A 23556-nucleotide genomic window follows, 5' to 3' on the forward strand; every position below is an offset into this window, starting at 1 on the left:
CATGAGATTCGATAAAATTGTTGATCTTCTTCCCGGAAGAACTAATTGGCGTATAAACGCCAAGGTCTTACATTCTTAGAGTATCAGCAAGTTCTTTACAATAAAAGTATTGCTCTCTTGTGGATGTACATGTTAGCGTTGTTAATTGAACATCATTCTTACTTAAATTTCAAATTTTAACAGTTCTTATATATATATATATATATATATATATATATATGAATTCTTACATAATTGTTATTAAACTGTGAAGGGTAACACAATTGAAGCTACATTTTTACACTCGCTAAACTTCAAAAATATATCGACGATGGTGACTGATATGATATTAGAACTTTCAAAGTAATCAATCCCAACTCTGAATGAGAGGAATACTCATCATCTTATCAAATTAAATTCACGGACGATACTACTATGACGTTGGTCCAACAATTGAGTCCAAAGAATTACTTTTGATTCGAGGATTTGGATGATATATATCATGGAAGCACAGTTAATATTGATATGGTACAATCTGTGAGTATAGTTAATTGTAACTTTGTGTTTGGGAATCTAAAATCATTATAAGATTTGTTGTAACTTTGTGTATTGGCCCCTCTCTTAGAAAAGTATGAATTAAACTTTTACAAAATGTAGATTTGCAACACTTTGGAAAACTAAATTCTATCTTTTCCCCAAATTAGATGTTTGTGGGTGTATAGATGTGGAAGATAAAAGAAGACCTGAGAGTGCCATTAAACGTAATGAATTTGTTTTCACGTTGTTGAATTGCAGGTAAAAGACATTTACTCTACTTTTAGGACAATTACGTTTTAAAATTGTCTCTTTTTAAGATTTTTTATTAATTTGATAAACATGTAGGAATGAAACTGTGAAGTGTCGTGTCAAAGATAACTACGCTTCTGAATTCATGTCTAAATGGCAATCAAACAGGTGCCATCTCATATACAAAACCGAACCTGAGTCTTGTGTAATGCGGTTTGTGAAAGTCGGAGAATATGAAGGTATGTAACATAAAATAGTTCTGATATAATCATCATAAGGTAACCAATATATTCTCTCTGCAAATGTTTATAGGGGCACCATGTATCGAAAACACATTGACCTCTTCGAAGATCTTTATAAACCACAGTTCGAAGGACTGGTAAGATTTGATTATGTAAAAATAACTTTGTACACTTTATATATGATTATGTATGATGTTAAAATAATTTTGTTTCATACACTTAATATATTTATAGGTCTGAGTTTGCTGGACGTTATTACATAAACCATGTAATGGAGCATCAAAGTGAGAGCTCGGAGATTCAGTCATAAAGAATGGACTCAGAAATGAAGTACCGTGGCTTAATGAACTTTTTGTATATGCAAACTTTAGTATAATTTTGAATGTTTGTAGTACCAAATACAATGGTCTAAACGAAAGTATATTTATGGATTGCTTAAAATATTATTTTAATGGTCTAAACAAAATTACATATTATATTGTCCCAAATTATTATATCAAGATAATTAAAATTGACCGTAACAATTGTATTTGGCTCATTTAAAACTTTGTTACGGTCAATTTGGGCTTAAACTTTATAAATTGAACTTTAAAATTTTAATAAAACTTTAAAAATGACTTTAAATTCTAATTTATAATTTTGCATATGTAGAGTAATACTATCAATAAACATTTTATTAACTATTCATTTTGTTATTTTAAAAAATGAAAAAAAAAATATTTAATACAAAACTTACAATAAAATAATTTATGTCTGAACATACGAACTAATATAAAATTAAAAAAATTAAACAAGCTTTTTTTTCTATTCAGTTGGGTTTTCTATTTGAAAACCCAACTTTATATAATAAGATTTTTTCTCAATCAGATTTTGACAAGTATAAACAAAAAAAATAATTCATTAAGCATATATATTATTATTAATCAATAAATAGTAAATAACAAATTTAAAAAGAATAACATAAGTTATGTCAAAAAAAATAATATTTTTGAAATAATTAAGAAAATAACATTATATCTACACAAAAATTATGTTTGTGAAGTGGTCATCCCTATATAAGTAAAAGAGAAGTACAAAATTGATTATGGGTCGGGTCAATTTTAAAAAATAAAACGAAATAACCCGAAATTAAAGAAACGGGTACGGGTGAGAAAAAACCGTAAAGTAACAGTTGGATCATCCGGCTATTAAAAACATTCTTTCGATTTATTTCCAACTAGTATTATACCCGGTGCTATGCACCGAAATTATATTATATTATCTTAATTGCATTACAAATTTTATAAAAAATAAACAATTGTAGGAATTTTTTATTTTTATGGTTAACAAACCCAAATTACAATTGCATGGCACACATTAACTAATTTTATAATATGTCACAAAGATTAGTGATAGCAAAAGAAAAATCTTAAAAATGCCATAAATTGTTGACTTAGTAAATATGCTATTAACTAACATAGAAACAATTTTACTTACAATACAAAAAAGGAAAATGTTCCTTACCCAAAACATGGTATAATTAAAAATTATTTGGCTGCAAATCTTTGGAATTGATGTTCTACTTTCACAAACGTCTCCAATATGAAGATCTTAACTTCCTTTGACTTTCTTAAAAATGGTTTTTCTCTCTAGTTTTTAGTGATTATTGGAGAAAGATCAATGAAGGAAAAAAAAATGGAATAGAGAACTCAGAAAAGAAGGTGAAAATGGTTTTCTTTCTACCATAAAACGTAGTAGTAAAAGGAAAACTGACACTTTTTTTATCAATTAATTTTGTTTTTATTAATTTACGTTCTGTTTAATTTTGATAAACTTGCCCACATGTCAGTATTTAATTGATCAACTAACTTATATTTAGTTGAATAAATATGTAATTTGTTTTGTTTTTCTTTTTTTACCACGATTTTTTTTTTTCGAAAATAATTTGTTTTCACATTAACTGTATTTTAGGAATTTGTAATTTTAGGAATTTGTTTCAGTTATGTAGTTTTGCTTTTTTTTCTCCACGATCTTTTTTTTTAAGTTTTATAATAGTTTGTAAAAATAATTTTTTTTACTGATGTGTCAAAGAATTATTGGTTGAGTGACTTGTGCTTTATAGTATAAAGGATTAGAACATCATCCAACTTCTCCTAACCGCCCTCGATCACAATCTTACCTTTATCATTATCATACCTCACCAAACTTCCGCGCGAATCACTGAAACCATTTAGGAAAATCAATTATGAACAAATATATATCATCAATCTTCAACAAATATTATACATACCAAATATACATACCCAATTGATCCTACTTTCGAGCAGCAAGATTTGATTTAACTAAAAGATTTGCAGTTTAAATACTCATTAATTATTATCCTAAACTAACAAATCTCATATATTCATAATTAAAAGAGAATTTCCATAGAATATACCCTAAAACTAACCTAATTAGTGACCGATCTACGTCTTCCTATAAATACCCATCAGTCATTTAGGTTGAATTCATCATACCTTCTACAATTTCTTTGATTTGTTCTTTCAAAGTTTCAATACTCTTTACAAATGGCGGCCATGGCCATTGTTCAATCAAGCCATAAAAGACTGGCTGGATGATTCAAGTCACAATTGTTCATTCTTGGTCACAATATACCATTTTCTCTGGTGAGACCATTGAAACGGTCTTAGGTGATATGGCGGTAGGTTTAGCTCAATGTAATGTTAAATGGCTCCACTGAGATACATGATATGTGCTGTCATATATGCAATACAGAACAAAATCTTATTGCAAGAACTTTAGCGCAGCTACGAATTAAGTAACCCAGTAGGAAATATAAACTTACATATCATTACGGTTACTTGGTATATGTTCTTCATCTCGATTATTGCAATTTTGTATACACTGGAAACATAAGAAATTGTATATTCATCACATACAATACAATTGCAAAGCAAAATACAATACACCCATTAAATTTGCCACTTCTCTTATTTACTTCAAACATATAACAAATGAAAGTTATAATAATAACAAATTGGTAAACTGTAGACAATATGTTTGATTTAATCACGAGAAAGATGTATTCTTATTCTACCTATAATATTATAAAATGAATGAGTGAATCATAGGCAGCTTACCAGATTAATTGTATTGACAAGGATCGGGCCAATAAACCAAAACCCAATACTGAATCTGCCGATCAAGATATCGATTGACTACTACATCTGGATGATCTTCGAATTTTCGAATTTGGGCTTTTCCGAAAACAATTGTAACAGATAAAATTCATCTCAAAGCAATCAATGTTCCATAAATAGAATAGTTGTCAGACTTGAGAAAAGCAAAGGTTTGTGTCAAATATATTTTGGAAAGTCGAGGGTTTGGAAATCGAAGGAAAACGAGATGGTGTTTAGGGAAAGAAGATGAAAAAACAGTTCTCTTTCGGTCTTTCCAATGGAGATCCGATTCATAAATCGGTAATAAAAAAAGAAAAAAGGCTCTCGGCCCAAAAGAAGCCCATTTAAATGAATCTCTGATGATCCATTGGTATGGAAATATGTTTTACAGCCTTAGATCCAGATGGATAATTACACGCAACAAAAAAAAATGTCATAGTAATTAAAGCCTAGCTTCCCAAATTTGCAACAACCATCTCGCTATTAAAATTTTAAAGCTAACATTGATAATTTTATAATGTAAATATCAATAACTCTCATAAATTAATAATCTAAACACTTTTGTTCAATTAATTTTATACAAATTAAATTATTTCTAACATTTTTACTAACAATATATACATAGAAAAATTTAACTAAATAACACGTAAATATATTCATCATTTCTCCGTGCTGTAACGGCCTTAACTGATCATTACTTTATATAAATCATATTTTTAATTTCAAACATTAAGACAATTTACTCAATATTTTTATTCTTATTTTATTTTATCCAAATTCATGATAATAAAATAATATCTAATTTAGTTTATTTTATCAAAACGCATCATATTGCCATTTACTTTTTCTTTCTACTGTTTTATCCAAATTCATTGTATAAAAATATAATCCACCATAATATATATATATATAATCGATTGCACTATACTAAACTGAGAATGTAACATATTCCAATCCGCTATAGACCGAATGTATCTATGAATATTCCCCCGCGCTGTAGCGCGGGTCGGTCTCTAGTTAGTAAGTCTAATTGTAGGAGGTGCCATCACACTAGGGATCGAGTTCCGCTATCTACGAATGTAGAGATTTGGCTAATGGGTCGATCTGTTGTGGCCCAAATGTTGAAAAAAATATATTATATGTTTATAACGAAAGATTACAAAAAAGATATAAAAATATAATATTTGCCAATGGGCAGGCTTTCGATAATGTAGGGATCTATTGCGTGGGTCTTTGATTCATGTGGGTTCTTCAATGGAAGCTATCAGATAAAATGAAATGAAATCAAAGTATATAAAGCCCGCTAATTTAATTGAGGATGAGACACTCATGGAGGTTCTGGAGGTTCCAAAAGTGATCCTACAGTTAGTACCATTATAAGTTTGGAAGATTAGTCGGTGAATGATGTTTCTGGTCAAAATCAAAAGTTTTTTCATTCTGAATAATGTTGATAATTCCGGTACTGAAGTAAGAGCTGCTTGATCGAGTAATAGAGGAGCGATTTTCAAATTTTGGAAGTTGGAATGGTAAACCGTATTAAAGTTGGAATGTGGTTTTCTATCGGATTTGGTTCGTAAATCGTTTAAACCCAAGTATATGGAGAAATATATGAGAACTTTTGGTTTGGGTAGAAATAAGTTGAAAATTTACGATTCGAGAATATATGAAACGAGGTCATAATTTTAAGTAGTTTTGATACAATGCGATACTTCTGAGGAGTAAATAGGTCGTCGATCACTAACTTGATTATGACATATGTCATGTTTTAGATTGTTTATAAAATTTCTATTTTGTATATTTGAATTAACTAAGCCTTATATATAGCATCGTAATTATAATTTTCAAATTTTAATTTTTATTATGTTATATTAACTTTTTCTCACTTTCACAACTTTTATTAGGTTGGTCATAAAATCATTGTGATAGAGTAGATAATTTTCTCCAGTTGTTCATCCAAAATATCTTTAGAGTAAAAAAAATTCATGTTTAAAGAAATTATGTCACAAAACAATTTTAGTAATTATTAGAACTATAATTATGCCAAAATGAAAGTAAAGCAACACAAAATTTGTATAATTTGTTCAGAAGATATTTTATAGGTGGTGATAAAAAGTATATTTTAACAATAAAATAATTTTGGATGTAAGAACATATGTAAAATATAGAGTAAAATTGTACATTCTTACTAATTAGATTTGTCTTGATGAATTATTTGCATGTAAAATATTTTGTGAATAAGTTACAAAACGTTTTAAAAATTTGACAAGAATAATATTAATGATGAGTATTTGGCAAAAGTTTTGGTGGGATATAATTTAGCTTTAAATTATTGTAATAATTGTTATAATATATTAAATATAGATATATAAATAAGTGTATGAAGGTATATAAATACAAATATGATTTTTTTCTCTAACTAAAATTAGTTTTCTATATTTAATTCAAAAAATAATATTTCTTTTTATATTTTTAAAAAATTGTTTTGGATCCAGAATTTATTCTCTTCAACAATTTTAATACCTGCACATCGTGCGGGTCCTTATCTAGTATATATATATATCATAAACATATGTTGAACTTCTTATAAACATAATAGCATATGCTACACACATGTTGAGTTCTTACATAAAGTTTATAAGAATTAAATAAAAATGCAGTAATTAAATATTAATATTTTTTATTATTATTTATTCTACTTTTAATTGTCATTAATCATTCATTAGAATGCTATAAATACTATGGAGGTGAAAAAAATAACATATATATGTATTCAGCTATTTCTCTATAAAATTTATAAATTCTATATATGAAAGTATATTTTAGGTATAATGTAAACATTTTAGCAAATATAGATATCATAAGAGATTAATTTGATCCAATCAGATTTTTCGCATCATATTAGAACTTATTAGTTATTTTATGTATCATAAACATAATAACGTCAATTGTGTATGGTCAACTATGATCATATATATAAACCCTTCATGAATTAGAGATCGAGTCTGTAGGGTAAATAGAGGCTGTATAAGATCCCCAACTTACAAAGCAAACTAGCTGCTATATAAAGTCTCATGAAGCCATAATCGCATTCACATCTTCTACATGGTCTAGAAATGTATAAATCTTCCGACCCTTAAAAGTTTCAATCCGTTGGATTGTAACTCTTATAATAGTGTTCCTCTTCATATTGTAATAGAAAATATGGAAAGGATCATATAAACCAAGCAAAGTCAACACAATTTCACCAGTACGGAGTCATCCCAACGATATATATAAACAGTAATTTGCGACCACATTCTTCCACAAAGGCGGCAATATGTACAAGTGCCTAGACTATTTCTGTTCGTTGACATCATCTAAAACCCACATCTCGATGCATGTAGTTCTTTTATTAAACATACCATCCGAATCATTGATAACGGCACCTAACTTGCCCTTGTAATTAATCAGAGTCCGAAGCATGCAAGAACTGGATCTGAACACCATGTTTATCAATACTAATAAACTTGAACTTTTCTGACCGAACCTCAAAGCAAACTATCATTAACCGATGTCCCATAGCTTTATAAAATAAAAGCCCATTTATGCATATTGAGGAATGGAACATTCAACCATGCATTCTCCATAATAATCTTCCTCCATTTTCTAATGTCAGAACTTGATGCTTTCGAGCTTCTACTGATACACACAGCACTTTATGCTGTCTTTTAATCGGATCATACCCAAAATAGCTAGGTTTTCTTCAAATCAGTGCTTTCATTGCTTGGCGTATAGGGTAAGGTTAATTATGTACTTTACTGTGCTAGGGTTACATATCATCAGATTTGTATCTCTATTACAGAACAGAGCAAGTCACATACAGAAGGACAAACCTCAAAAAACTCAAAGGAACATGGTAAACACATGTGAGGATCTGCAGCTAAAGTCGGAGACGAGAGTTCTTGTCTAGATTTTAAAGGCTGAGGTGATGTGAAAAAGAAGCCATCTATCGTCAACATGTAAGGTAAACAGAAGACGTGGACGAGCAGAGGAGTTGGTGAGGTAAAGCTCGGTGAAATATGGAAGGCTGAGGATTGAAGCCCATTGCTTCGATAGGCAACGGAATCTTGCTATGGATTTCGCAGGCACTCTCGAGAGAATCTCAAAGACGAGATCATTTGGTATCTCCGGCAAGGAAGATTGTGAGAAGGTTAACCCCATTGAGAAACACGGTACCGGTTTAGGCTATAGACTATAGTACGTACTCTTCCACGAGTTGTATAATATATACAGGCTAGAAATTGAAATGATGTCTAATAGGATTTTAAGATTTGTAGGAGTAAGTGTTTTTGTAGATACTATTAATAAATTAAAGTTAAATATGTGTACAGGAGAAGGATCGATCACACTTGAAAAATCGACAACACCAACAACCTCTCTCTTTCTGTGAAAAAGGAAGATGATTGAAAACGGCGGAGAGAAACGGAGCTCCGTCGAGGAAGAAGAAGGTGGGTACGATTCTTGTCGGCGTGAAGTTGAAATGATTCCTTAGAATTTTCTCCTCTTTTTCAGGTGGATCTGAAGCTGAAGCTATGTCGTGGTTCGAAAAGCCAAATCGTTTTCTGCATCGAAAGTTTTAGTTGGGATTTCAAAAAGGCACCACACGATTCGTTCACCAGCTTCCGTAGCTAAATACGTAGCCAAGAAACTACCAAAGGATTGTTGGGTGATTGCGGTACACAATGGTAAAACCGTGTTCCAGAGAGAAGGTTGTCCATTATCTACCATCAATCAATCTCAAGGTTTGACCTTTTTCTTTTTTCTCTTCCCAGTTTCTACATTTTTGTATCTTAGTGATTTGGTTTTGGATGAGTTGTTGAATAATCTGTCTGTTATTGGGTGTTGTTATAAGAAAGGAAGATGTTTGGAGGATTACTTTGTTGAATGTGCTTCAAATATCTGTTACTTTGAATAAGACGACTAAAGTAGTTAGCCATTCCGAGGAAGATTCAAAAGAGGAGGATGAGGTTCAATCCAATGGCCAGAGTCTACAGCAGGCCTTAGCTGCTGCGCGTTTTGAGAATTGCGCGGTTTGTGGTTCCTATTCTTTGTCTCTAAAAGATACAAATACTCTTGGAAATGAAAGGAGTGAAGATGATGATGATGATGAGTGTCACAAAGTAATGGAGGTTATGCGGCCTGTGAATGGTCCAGAAGATTCAGGCGGTTCTATAACTATGTTGGTTGGGAAATTGCCTGAATCTAGGCCAGGTTGGCCTTTGCTTCGTCGTGCTGTTTCTACATTAGGACAGTCTATCACTACTCCTCATAGTTCTTTGTCGAAACAGATACCGGTAGTTCAATGGGCTCTGAAGCTTCCTCCGAGGGACACTAATCAACCTGGTTATTATTCTTCTGAAGACGTTTTGTCTAGCTTAAACGCAGTTGTTCCGTTTGGTATCAACTCTGTCACCAACAAGTCATCTCCCGACAAGTAAGTCCAAGAAAATTGCCGGAGGAACTAGAGGGACTTTATGAGAGGTTCTCTTCAACTTGCCGGGTTTTCAAGTACAAGGAACTCGTTTCAGTAACATCGAATTTTTCCACTGGTTGGTCCTTCTCTCATTCATTTACTTATGAATGACATATTGACATGTTGAAAATTTTCAAGCCTTATAACTACGAAATCGGATCTGATTTCAGATAATTTCATTGGAAGAGGAGGCAGAAGCCCGGTTTTTAGAGGTTGTTTGTCCAATGGGAGAGTGGTTTCTGTCAAAATTCTCAAGCAAACTGAAGATGTCTTGAATGATTTTGTGGCTGAGATTGAAATCATCACAACATAATTACACCATAAGAATATTATCTCACTCTTAGGATTTTGCTTTGAAGACCATAACCTATTACTTGTATAGAATTATCTTTCAAGAGGAAGCCTCGAAGAGACCCTTCACGGTACTTGTTAGACAAGCTCTTGCCTTTTTAAGCAACTCATCAGAGATTCTATTATGATCATGGATCTAACATATGCTTGGTTTCATAACCAGGAAACAAGAAAGATCCACTTGCATTTTGTTGGAGCAAGAGGTATAAAGTAGCTGTTGGAGTGGCCGAGGCATTGAACTATCTGCATAACAGTGCTTCACAACCCTGTCATCCACAGAGATGTTAAGTCATCAAATATACTATTATCTGATGATTTTGAGCCACATGTAAAAACAAATTTTATCGGTTTTTTTTCATATGTCAAAGAGGCAAGAATACTAAAAAGTTATATATACCTTGTTCCCAGCGTTCTGATTTTGGGCTTGCGAGGTGGGCGTCTATATCTACAACTCATATAATCTGAATCTGGTTTTTGGCTGATGTTTCATGAGAGTTCTTGAAAATGTTCTTATGGTAAGCTTCTGTTTCTTGTTGCAGATACTTGGCTCCAGAGTACTTCATGTATGGTAAGGTAAATGATAAGATAGATGTCTATGCATTTGGTGTTGTTCTCCTCGAGCTACTATTTGGAAGAAAAACGATTAGCAGTGGATGTCCAAAGGGACAGGAGAGTCTAGTCATACTGCATACCAATTAAGATCAAAACCAAGCTTTTTTCTATACTCTTTATTGAAAACAAGTATGTATGATGTTCATGTACAGGCCAAACCAATTCTAGATGATGGAAAGTATTCTCAGTTATTAGATCCGAGTTTGCGGGATAACAACAATAACGACCAAATGCAGAGGATGGCGTTAGCTGCTACTCTTTGCATTCGACGTAGCCCTCAAGCTAGACCGAAAATGAGCATTGTAAGTCAAGGTTTTAATCTAGTAGCCGTTTCATAGCTCTATGTAGTAATTATCTTAACGAATGTGGAATGATGCAGGTCCTAAAGCTACTTAAAGGCGATGAAGACACGCATGAGTGGGCACTGCAACAAGTGAGTAATTCGTCAGAGATGCTCAAGGATGAGCAATGTCAAAGATCTAACTTGCAGTCACACCTTAACGTAGTGCTTCTTGATGTTGAAGATGACTCTATCTCCCATGGGAAGCATCGAGCAAGGCGTCTCTGTTGAGGATTATCTAAAAGGCAGGACAAGCCGTTCGTCGAGCTTCGACTAATAACCCATTTTTACTGAATCTATTGTGTGTGTGTAGAAATGGAAGGGTGCTCTTTGAAAATGGGTGGGTTGGTGGAATCGTGGGGTTCTTTTTAGCCCCTCCTTCCTCACCTGTTTAGTAAGATTTAAATGGGGTTATTGTTAAAATAGGCCTTTTTTACCCAAAAACTTTTAAATTGGGCATTTCTGTCCGTGCTCTCGGTTTAAGACATTTCTTGGTGAAGCAAATGACGGTTCTATCCTTAGTGATTAAGAAACAAAAATTCCACTCATATCTTATAATTTTTCAGCGTTCAATAAGTTTGCAAACTTCATCATTCAGCGTTCGATCATTATTCTGAGATAAAAAAAAAAAAAAACAGGAGTCCAAAATAGAATAATGACATTTTTGATATTTAATAAAACGGGATTGATCGGTAATTATGAAGCAAATAATTTAGAGTCGAAACGTCGAGGGGAATAATTATGAACAACGAACACAGACTTCACTATAAAAAGAAATAAATCTGCAAGTAGACAGCTAAGCTAAAATAAAATCTTATGAACAACGAACACAGACTTCACTTATCTTCGTGCCAACTTATTCATATTTTGTTTTTCAAAGTTGAGACTGGAAACATAAATGATTTTCAAACTGCTTAATGACCTCATTAGGCACTTTTCTTCACCTCTGCAGGCTGCAGCCTTAGTGATGTCGATAAACTTAGGCTGCAAAAGCAAGAATGAACAAATAAGTTGTGAGAGCCAATTTCCTGAGTTCATCGTGTACCTGTACATATATAAATGTAAGAAGTTGTGAGAGAAAATAATTTGGCTTTCCCATCATATCATGACCATATGCAATACGAGGAAGAAGGAATAAACTAAACCCTAAGGCCGACAGGTATCCAGAACCCAAACATAATCACACAACAACCGTTCATATCAGATATATAACAAACAGAGCATAGAGATCGACCAATCAAATAACTCTAATTGGTAAAGGAAAGTGTCAACCAACGAAGAATCAAATAATTAAACAGAGAATACATTATATAATATAGACATGAGATACATCATGGAGGAACAAGGGGTTTAGTAAACCCTAAGGGACAAAGGCAATGGGAGGTTGGGAACCCAAACAAAATGAGATAAGACATGATATTGCAGAGAGACCACATTAAGCATAGTAACACCAAACTGTTTTAGCAGATTATCTAGCCAGTGAGGAGGCACAAGGGGTTTAACTCCAACCTTCTTGTTTGGGATGTATCTTGCTATTTCCGGTAAGTCTTTTTTGGGGATAATGCTTATAGCTGTGGTAATAAAAACGAGAGGGAAATGCTTGTTGTTGGGACTTTGGTAGGAAAGAAAAAAAGTGCTTGTACTTGTCTTCATTGAGAATAAAAGAAAGAAATCGTTTTTTTTTTTTTTCTTTCCTGTAAACAGTTTACACTTATTTTCTCGTATTTGTATTTGTAAGTATTGATCCTTCAGAATTGCAGTTTGCTCAAGAGATCCCTGATGACTGGTTCCAGAGTGTATGCCTGATTGTTATTATTGTCTCCAAGGTGATAACTTTTGCTGTAAGAAGTCTCAGTTTGCAAGTGTTCTCATACGCAGTTCTATTTCTGACTTTCTCCAATGCCTAATGGGGGAAACACACAGTAATGTAGGTAGGGTAATACGTTTCCAGTGACAAGTGTTTATAGAGAATAATACAAGTTGCTTTCTCATTTTCTGGGGTGAAACACAGTGATGTAGACCCATAAATGAAATCTTGGCTTTTAGGCCTTTCTTCAATTTGTTAGTTCGCTTCCAAGCTTTATAGAGTATATATAAATACTACAGTTTACAAATCAAGATCTGCAGATTACTACACAGATCTGCAGCTATTATAATATGAAGTCATAAACTACTACTACTAGTAGTCTACTCACTACTACCATACAGTGATGAACCTAAAAAGAAGCCTCGAGATTGCAAATACAAATCTTGTAGGATCTCTCGTTTTGCTTCATATCCAAGACTTTCTTATAGAGTCTTTGAGTGTCACTTAAGATGTACTTTAAGAGCAGTGTGGTGCGGAGTTACTTGCTGCCTAGTGCCTACAATATCTATGCACTCTCTAGCATCAACACACAAATTTGTCAAACGTTTTTCATGTAGCCAGGGTTTGAACGCACCTTCAAGAACTATGTTCTGCAAAATAAGCAAACCGCAAAAGACATTAATCCATGGCGCATACAACTCTTACATTCAATTTGTTATTTTGATAAAATTATGCATTCAAGGTTTTATGGTAACAAGGGGGTTTACGAGACCAATGAAAACTCACAACTTTGCACATGTTGTAGCCAAGAAAAATCAATGAAACAGAAAACTCTACCTCTAAATAAAAGAAAAATCCGCGCAACAGGTTTAAAGATCGAGGAAGATCCCTCAAATAACGTTGATAAATCTTGTTGAAATCTGCAGAATCAAACCGAAGTAAATTTAATATGGTTACAATCGAGTATATGTTCACTGGAAAGCAAAGGTAAAACTACAGGACATGGTGAATTAAATTCCACCAAGAAAGTATCACGAATGGAATACATCATTTCTAGCAATACTCAGATTATAGTAATAAGCAGATATCCCAACAATTGTGAATATCCAATTAAAGATGTATGATCTGCCTAAATGTAAGAAATCCTTCAGCAACCTTTCCTCTAGAGACTTAGAGTTAGCTGACTGAGCCTCAAGCTAGCCTTTTATATAGCGCAAAACAATTATCTATTCGTTAAACAGTTTTATCTTTGAGAAGATAGTTCAACACACTACACATCCACAAGAACACATTGTACAAGTTGTTTGTACCTGTATACTTTTCGAGATATGACAGTGCCAACTGGTCTTCAACATTGTATTCAATCTCTCTTCCATCTCGTAATTGCCTAGACCGAGTCAATTGTCTCTTGAGTGATGCCTCAGTATAGAGTCGCAATTACTCTTTCTCATCATAGGGATTTCTGAGAAGTTCCATTAGCCTCTTGCTAAACGAAGAGTTGAATAAATCATCAGGTTCAACACCATCTTCAAGATCCTTGGAAATCATTACAACAAAATGAAAAATGTCAGCATAGAAAATTAGAAAGAATCAGAAAAGACAGATTTCAAAATAGAAGTAAGAGAATATAATGAAGGTATTCATACTATCACTTTGCCGTCTTTCGATGCCTCGAATGGGGTATTGCCTCCATCCGGAAACGGGTAATCACTGACTGCAATAATATCAGGATCTGACAAACTCGCTACATCTTTCACAGGTTTTACTTGTCGACCAGATTTAACAATGGTAATGGAATTTCTCAGATAAGCTACGTAATATAAATAGCTTTTCTCTATTGACGATAGGCTCTCTTTATTTTCCTTCTTGCCAGGTTTGAAAATGTGAAATAACTTGTCTTTGACATGACCTCTAGACTTTGGTTCATCATTGTGCTTGACATGACCTCTAGACGTTCATCTTCATCTCTATATAAAACATAGAAGCAAACAGACCAAAAGGAAAACAGAGAAATAGAAACCCTAACAGTTTTTTCTATATCAATTAAATAGGAATTTTAAACAAAAAGGAAACGTTCCTAATACGTATCAGAAAACAATTAACACAACCCATAAGGTCCCAACAATAATGAGAAACTAGAGGAGACAAAGACATATACATTGATATATATATATATATATATATATATATATATATATATATATATATGTTGTTAGGTAATGTGTAGGGATTTGTGAGTGAAGTAGCAGACTCGTATACAACAAAGCCATCTGTTCTCATGAGTGAACATCCAAAAGCTGAAAAGCGTATAAGAAGAGATTGATCAATTTCGAATATTATTTTGTAAAACAAAATCAAAAGCTACAATATGTTTAATAGGTTGACACAGAATCAGACATATATACAGTAGATATTAAAATTAACCTAGGCATAACCACTGAGACAAGAAACGTTAAAAAAAAAAAAACCACACACAAATCAAGTTCGTGAACAACAAAGCATACAACAAATCAAAATCCAGGAAAAACAAATCGTGGATATGTGTTTATTCAGAATCATATCTAAGCAAAATAAGTTGGAATTGAGACAATTTCTCAATGAAAATATAAAACAAAATCCGCCGAAACTCTTATATTGAGAGGACAAGAAAGAACACGAGTGCAAGAGAAAAATACCTTTAACATTTAGTTTCTCAGTCACCAATAATCACCACAAGAGCAAACACCAAACCGCGGAACACATGAAATCTATTGGTGTCTCTGATGATGATCTCACGAGAAGTTATCTGCGAGATAAGCTTTGCTGCAACATGAAAATCTCCACAAATCCTAAGATTCTTCGTTATTCTTATGGCGTTATTACTGTCTTCTTCCACTGTGTTAATGAGAGCAAACACAATGGCTAACTTCTCACTGTGAACAGCTAAATGAGTTTCTTTATCTTCTTCTTCTACATCGTGAAGTGCTGATTCTGAATCAGGAACATAACCTAACTCTTTCATTTTCTTTACAAAAACATCCAGCTCTCTGTATATATCTCGTCGGACTGCGGGTGTGTCCTGTCGCCTACTAAGAATGTATGAATTTCTCCATTGACCTCAACATTGCTTGATCCGGGATTTTTCTTTAACCCTTTGCTCTTCATTATATGTCTGATGTTTGTCACTTGTTCCCATCTTCCAGCCTTTGCGTATGCGTTAGAAAGCAATACGTAGTAACCAGATTGCTCTGGTGCTAACTGGAAAAGTTTATCAGCTGCTAATAGACCGATGTCTGTACCAGAATGCACCCTGCAAGATCCTAATAGGGCTCCCCAAACTCGTTTGGTTCCATTGACATTTTCTTGTATGAATTTGTAAGCTTCTTTCACTTTCCCGGCTCGGCCAAGAAGATCCACCATACAAGCCAAATGCTCTAACCTAGGAGTGATCTTGTAATGATCTGTCATGAGTTTGAAATAACTCCGACCTTCTTCTAGTAATCCTGCGTGGCTACAAGCAGCGAGCGTAGTGACAAACGCAATTGAATCAGGGAGGAGACCCGAATCTTGCATTTTCGAAAACAATGCCACTGCGTCACAGCCTCTTCCGCTGAATCCATAAGCTGAAATCAGAGCTGTCCAAGACACACAACATCACGTGACTTCATGTTCTCAAACACATCTCTCGCTCTGTCTAAACATCCACACTTCGCATACATATCGATCAGTGCGTTCTCTAACAACAGATTTGGTACTAGCTTCTTCCTCTCAATGTATCCATGGATTTTCTTACCAAGAGACAGAGCAGATGTATCTCCACAAGCAGGTAAAATACTTGTGATTGAGACTGCATCAGGTTCGAAAACCCATCAGCCTCCATTCGGGAATACAACTCCACGGCTTCAACAGGCATCGCGTTTTTCATATACACACCGATCATCACATTCCACGAAATCAAACTCTTTTTCCCCATTTTGAAAAACATATCTTTAACATATTTAACGTTTTCAGGAGTTGTATTGCTCACTGCTGCTAAAAGACTAGCCATCGTGCCAGCATCATGGCTTATCTTCACAGACTCCAGTTCCTTACAAACTTCCAAAGCATCATCAAATCTCTGATTTTGGGCATAACCAACAACTAACGAGTTCCAAGAGACCACATCTCTTCTTGTCATCTCATCAAGTACAAGCCTTGCTTCAGATAAAAATCCACACTTTCCATACATAGAAACTAAACCGTTCCCAACAAACAAAGTGGAAGAAAGCCCAACTCTTGTAGCGGACCCATGAATCTTTTTCCCAATGACAATATTTCCAGAGCAAGAACACGCCTTTAGAACACACGGGAAAGTATAATGATCAGGTTTAACATTACATCCACACATCGTTCCAAACACTTGAATACCTTCACGATAAAACCCATTATTCACATAGCTTCTGATCATAACATTAACGATGATGATTACGTTTCTCTCAGGAATTTCCTCGAACACCTTACGTGCTGATGCTACATCTTTTAGAGAAGCATAAGCTCTCATAAGTTTAACACCCAAAGAAGAATTGTGGCGTAAATCTTTCATAATGATCCTGGAGTGGACTGTTCTAAGTGTTCTGAGATCTGGGTAAGTGTCGAGTACCTGACCAAAGCAGGAGAGCTGTCTCCTGTGGTGATTCCTCATCGAGTTCCAATTTGGGTAGGGACGAAGATACTTTTCGTGATTGAGATTCTCTGAATTTCGGAAAACGGAGAAGACGGAGATCGACATTGATGCGTTTCATGAGCTTTGAAATCGAAACCTCATCACTATCATCAACGCGTCTAGCAACGGTAAGTTCGGTTAACGAATAACGATGTGTGTAAGCCGGTTATAGAGGTTCAACCATCAAATATACTTAACCCGAATCAGACCGGTCTCACATGGCCAATTGTGGGTTTTAATGTTTAATTTGATGTTTTAACACAGTCGTCATCTTTGAGCTTTGTAATCATCAGTCACAACTCACAAGGTTCATAGCTTGTTAATTGTTAATTTGTATATGTCCCATTATATTTTTTTACTAAGTAGGTTTAAGAATTTTCAAGGATTGTTTTACTTTTTGGTCATTTTATTTAAATCAAAAACTTTTGTTGTGTAGATAGAATTATTGTCTCTCTTCTTGGTACTTAATTGAAATCTTTAACAACTATTTCAACAATTTTATTAAACTAGTTTTACTTTTCCTATAATGTCATATTTTCTAAGCAATATATATATATATATATATATATATATTTTGAATATCACCTATAAGAATTATTGCTATCAACTATTTTGGACTGTATTACAGATATTCATAAAACAAATAACATAAGTTATTTATTAAAAATGTTATAAAAGCAAATACTAGAGAATGTCAACCGACCATTTTTTTTGTTTTTAATATTAAAGCAAATACTAAGAGCCGTTAGATGGGAAATGAAAAGAACAAAACTTTATAATAAGAATTTTTTTTTTTTTTTTTTAAATATTAAAGCAAATACTAAGAGCCGTTAGATGGGAAATGAAAAGAACAAAACTTTATAATAAACATTTTATTATTATTATTTTTTGACAAATCAACGTCTCGACTCATCTCTCTCTTTCTTTCTTTCTCTCTCTCTCCTAGAGTTTCGTCTTCCTCTTCTTGATTCTTCTTCCATTGCAAAAACCACCATGAATCCGCTTTTACGAAACTTGAAACGTCTTCCTCGTGACCTAATCAACGAAGTGTTGATTAGGTCATCACCAGAAACCATAAAGAGTTTAGCGGTGTTTGCAGAGATCTCTCCCATCAAATCGGCTATTGAAGACCCAGCCTTTATCGAGGAATATGATAAAGATATATTGGTCTTGTTACTGGTTATAAGAATCAAGAGAGATGATCAAGAAGCAATGGGTAAACCTGATACAACCGAAAGTACAGACACAGATGCAGTGAACGTTGCAGTTAACAAGTCAGACACAAACATATGTTGAGAAACAGAAGCATTGATCAAGTTGGAGCATGTGTAACCAGCTACAGACACAGACGCAGTAATTCCTCAGATAGAAAATCAGAGAATCTACCACAGCCAAGACATCTCAATGTAAAGTCACATGGAATGAAGTGACGTGTTGAACCTTGGAGTCTTAGTGAGAAGATCCAAGAAGTGAGAGCTCAAACAATCATGCTTTAAGCTCATGAGAACAAGTCTTTCATTAGCAGTTGAGTAACTCTGAAAGTGCAACAGAGCAGAAAGAAGGTATCAGCTGCATCATACAACTTAGCAGAAGTTTGTTTAGCAGTTGAGTAAACTTGAAGTGCAACAGAGATGAAAACAGAGCAGACAACTTGTAGTGACTGTGTAGTGCTACAGAGCTGGAAACAAGAGATGAATCGTGAAGAGGTTGTGTAGTGCAACAGAGCAGAAAAGCGTCAAGTTGCAGCAAACAGTGGAACGGCTGTGTTAGAGAAGCATGCTTGTGTTAGGTACGACAGGAACAAAAGCATGGGTCAAGTTGACAAAAAGAGAACAAGCTTTTACCCAAAAGACAAGAGGAAGAAGCTTGTGGAATCTAGGGTTTGTGGAGAACTCTAAGAGGTATAAAAGGAAGAGGTGGTAGCAAGGAGAAGCTTACGCACCCTAGACCTAAAATTGAGAGAAGCACACATGTTGTGTGTGGTGTTGTCCCACCAACAAGATAGAGAATATGTTGGTGGTTTTTGTAGAGGTTCACACTCGTTGGAAAAGACAAAGAGTGGTGGTTCCTTTGGTTCATGTAGATAAGAGTGGTAGGCACAAGTGTGTGCTAGATACCATTGGCAAATGTGACTTTTGCGTTCTTATTCTAGTGAATGATTCTGGACTTGGTCCCGGGGATGTAGGTTATCCGAACCCCGTTAACAAATCTCTTGTGTCGTCTCTTCACTATCCTTTCATCTCTCTGTTAAGCATCGCTCATACATATCTGTCATACAAGTCTGTAGATCTAGCACGCATCTCATTCTTTTAATTGGTATCAGAGCAGGAAACCGATTTGAGATTATACTGTCTCTAACAGGTTAGATCCTGAGATGTGTCTAGATGAGGAAGAAGAGCTATGATCTTATTTGGAGAAAATCAAGTGATGGGTTTTATCCAGGTTGGTGAAAATGAAGAACAAAGAGATGAGAGAAAGATGACGACGGCGGATCTGTTTTCAAACTCGTCCGAAGTTGTTTGTACAGTTCATCGGATTTTTCAGTGTCATCTTCAAGATGTCTTGGTTCTCGTGCTGTGAGAAATTGTAGTCGAAGAAAGGAGAAAGGTTTTCTCACATGGGTATTTTGTGTTTTTCGTCGGCTTTCATCTAAATTCGTAAATCAGGCCCAATAAAAGCCCACAAGGAGTTGTTTTAAGGTGTTAGGCATGTGAAGGTTTTTACCACGTGTGGATCTGGTTTAAAAAAATCAACAAGTCAACGAGAGTCTTCTGCTCCAGTTTGGTGTTTGCCATGAAATTAATAAAGGATCTGTTGATGCTCAGAGATTCTTCGTTGTATGTGCGTTGTCACAAGAAGCTGGAAGCAATAGGTATGTTTCCTAAAGCTTCTAGATTTGGTTTGGTAGATTAGCCTTCAAGTTTTTGCGATTTTCTTCATCATTGCTTTTGAAGTTTATGTTCTGACGCCGGAAATGCTGTGAGCCGTTGTGAATTGTTTCTTGAGCATTTCATAAAATTCACTGGAGATTATGGTAACAATATGAAGTATATATCATGGATTTGAGGTGGAATTACATCATTTTTGAAATTATAAAGTGAGTTGGAGGCTAAGAAGATGTCACATGATGCTCATTGTTGATAACCCAAATCTGGGGTGAGTCCTTGTTCTGTGTCTCTAACGGTAAAGAGAGAGAGACGAAGTGTTGTGGTTTATATCTGATTTTGAGTGAGAGAAGAAGACGTTCATCTCTCTGCCGCTGAGGATTCAATGGTCGTTTGATTGGTTCCTTGCAATCACAAGTGTTACTTGTGTTGGGACTTTAGAGAAAGAGTTAATAACACAATCTGGTTATTTTCTCTAATTTGAAAAGAAAGGAAGTGATTCTCGGCAAAGAATTATGATCTCTGAATCTGGGTGTCTATGGAAGTGAAGAAGAGCTTGTGTGAGGAATGAAGCTTGATCCTCACTAATGTTGAAGTTTGTCGCTGATGCCTCTTAAGAAAGATGAGGAATTGATCTTGTGTGGTCTTGTGTTATGTTGGGTTTCTGGTAACTGTGCAAAGGCCTAGTGTGGTATTATATCTAAGCCCATTACAGAAAATGGTGAAGATAGGTCAAAGCTGCAGGTGACTGTGGAGTTCGACATCAGCCACATGTTTGGGTTCAGTTTGAGCCTGTATGTATTCTTGAAGAAGCTCGTGGAGTGTTGCGATCTAATGGAGATAGAAACAGTATGGTGAAGAAGTGATCAGGGAAGGGCTGAATTGCATGAGTTGTTTTGTAGAGGTTTGTCTCAGCCTATCAAAGATGCTCCTAGCTAAAGAAGAAGACTTGAGGTCATATTGATTGGTTGAGATCACAAGAAAGGGAAGTATCATCAAAGGATAATCATTTGGATTATGGGTCTTATGAATGTTGCTGGCTTTTGAGAAGAGATCAAATGAAACATTTTTTTCAGATACTGAGATCTACAGTCGTGTTATAATTTCATACATCAAGGAAATTGTGGTGTCTCTGGTATGTGTTCTTCTTCTACATTTTCCTTTGACTTCAGATCTTGGTTTCTAGTGCTGGCAGATCTTTTGAAAAATTGGAAATGAGATCTTCTCAAGGACATAAAGATCTCATTCTGGTTCTCTGTGATATTATTGGAATCTGCTTTTAAAGTTGGTTGTTTGCAGAGTTATCTTCTGGATATGTTTTGGGGATTTGGTCATAACTTCCAAACCGTAACCCCAAACCATGATCTGCTTTCACATGTGGCTTTGTATCTCTGATGTTGATCTTGCGACCAAGTTGCAAAAGTCTCTGGGTTGAGTTGCTGCTTCGTTTGTGTCGTGGATCAAGAAATGGTGAAGAATTTTTTATGATAGATATATCAAGGTCTTTGAAGTCTGCAAACAGATGAGTCTATGTTGATTGTGTGTTTCCTATGGAACAGTTTTTGGTTGAAACACATAATCAACATTGGGGAGAAAAACAAACTCATAATGTTAAAAGAAGAAGATATGAAGAAGTTATGAGTTTGATGGAGTTGCAGGCTCATGAAGCTGGGTTCTTGTCTGACTTTGCCTCTGCGTTTGACTTCGCTGTATACCTCGGATTTCTGTATTGAAGGATGTTTTGGAATTTTGAAAGCAGGATCTTCCCAATGATATAAAGTTCTCCTTCTGATTTTGTGTCATTTGATAGGAAACTGTTCTCAAATTTAGCTGTTCGCAGGGTTTTAGCAGTTTGGATATGCTTTGGATTTTGGTCTTAACTTTCAATCCACAAACCCAAATTGTGATCCGCTTTCTCCTGTGGCTTCATATTGCTGTGCTTGATCATCCCACAACATTTTGAAAATTTCTGGGCTGTTTTGTTATTTCGTATATGCTCTGCATCAAGGCAGGAGAAGAAGCTCAGTTCAAGACCTCATGGTTGGAAAAAGAAACAGGAGTTATTAATGTTCCTAGGTCAGGTAATCACAATCAAAGTATTAAGATCCATCAGTGAGTAAGACGAAGTTAATTGTGAAGAAGTGTGGAAAGTCATCTGATCTGAATGTGAATATCTTGCACCAAAGTCTGAAGTGGTCAAGGCAGACATTCACCTCTATGTCACTACCTCAAACGTATGTCAATATATGTAAAATCTTCTGCGTGATGGAATATGTTTACAAGGAATTAATCTCTGCTGGGAGTTAGTGTCACGAGAGAAGTGTTACTATGGATATGTGAAACACATTTGTTTCTGTTGAAAATTCTTATGGGTCTTGGAGGTTTAAGGTTTTAGTGAGGAATGTCCTTGAAGCTCGTATCAGTTGATATTGGTTTTGTTCTCAGTTGTGCCTTGTATTGGTTGGGATTGTTTTCAAGTAAGTTGTTGCAGAATATTCAAGAAGACATCTGGGTGTTAGAAGAGAAGAGTAAGAGCGCTAGATTATTAAATTTCAAGAGAAGGATTCACTTTCACTAGTAGTATAAGATGGTCGGGATCAATCTGAGGTAGAATACTCAGAGTTGTGTAACTCCAGTTCAGTTCTGCAAGGTTAGCTTAAGTGACATCTGCAAGGAGATGTTGGTCGGGATCAATTTGAGGTAGAATACTCAGCTTTGAGTAACACCGGTTAAGTTGTAACCCAGGAAGCTGAAGTGTCTTGTCAGTGAAAGTTGGGACATCGTTTTTGAAATTCAAGAAGTTGTTGCTGCTCCAGGTTTTAAAAATCTGAGGATTTTATATGAGTTCCTTCTTATGTGTTTTTGAAGAAAGACGTTCCAAATATTGAGATAACAACTGCTACAGAAGCTGCAATCATCTGTCTTATTCATTGGTTCACAGTTGGGATCACAAGATGTCGTTCAAAGGTTGGCTCAAGGTATGTTCATCTGGATTTATCTCAACGTTGCTCTTAAGCTGAAATATAGTTTTCTGGTTAAAGTCGGTGTGCACATGTGGTTGATATTATGGTCATGATGTCTTGTTCGGTGTTGCAAGAAACTGTTGTGTGCGTGTGGTTTTATACCCAATCTCTGGTTTGGTATATTGCTTGAGGTTCAGGAGGAGTTTCAAGAAAAGCATAGGTGTGATCTGTATTGTAACT

The 23556-nt window shown here is 34.7% G+C and overlaps 1 long non-coding RNA gene and 3 pseudogenes across 1 annotated transcript; 1 reads left to right on the forward strand and 3 right to left on the reverse strand.

Annotated features, from left to right (window-relative positions):
- Positions 1 to 3602: 3602 nt before the first annotated feature.
- On the reverse strand, positions 3603 to 4432 carry LOC147938502 (uncharacterized). Its single transcript, XR_015565494.1, has 3 exons — positions 4127 to 4432; positions 3832 to 3890; positions 3603 to 3741 (listed from the first exon to the last, which is right to left on the reverse strand). It is a non-coding gene; the product is annotated as an uncharacterized LOC147938502 (long non-coding RNA).
- A 2802-nt stretch (positions 4433 to 7234) lies between these two features.
- Positions 7235 to 8365, reverse strand: LOC104711452 (F-box protein At3g49450 pseudogene; annotated as a pseudogene).
- A 186-nt stretch (positions 8366 to 8551) lies between these two features.
- Positions 8552 to 11501, forward strand: LOC104711453 (protein kinase STUNTED-like; annotated as a pseudogene).
- Positions 11502 to 15106: 3605 nt separating this feature from the next.
- Positions 15107 to 17693, reverse strand: LOC104711454 (putative pentatricopeptide repeat-containing protein At3g49142 pseudogene; annotated as a pseudogene).
- Positions 17694 to 23556: the final 5863 nt, after the last annotated feature.

The sequence above is a fragment of the Camelina sativa genome, chromosome 9 (genome assembly GCF_030686135.1).
Source record: "Camelina sativa cultivar CO46 ecotype springtype chromosome 9, ASM3068613v1".
NCBI classification, from domain to species: Eukaryota; Viridiplantae; Streptophyta; class Magnoliopsida; order Brassicales; family Brassicaceae; genus Camelina; species Camelina sativa.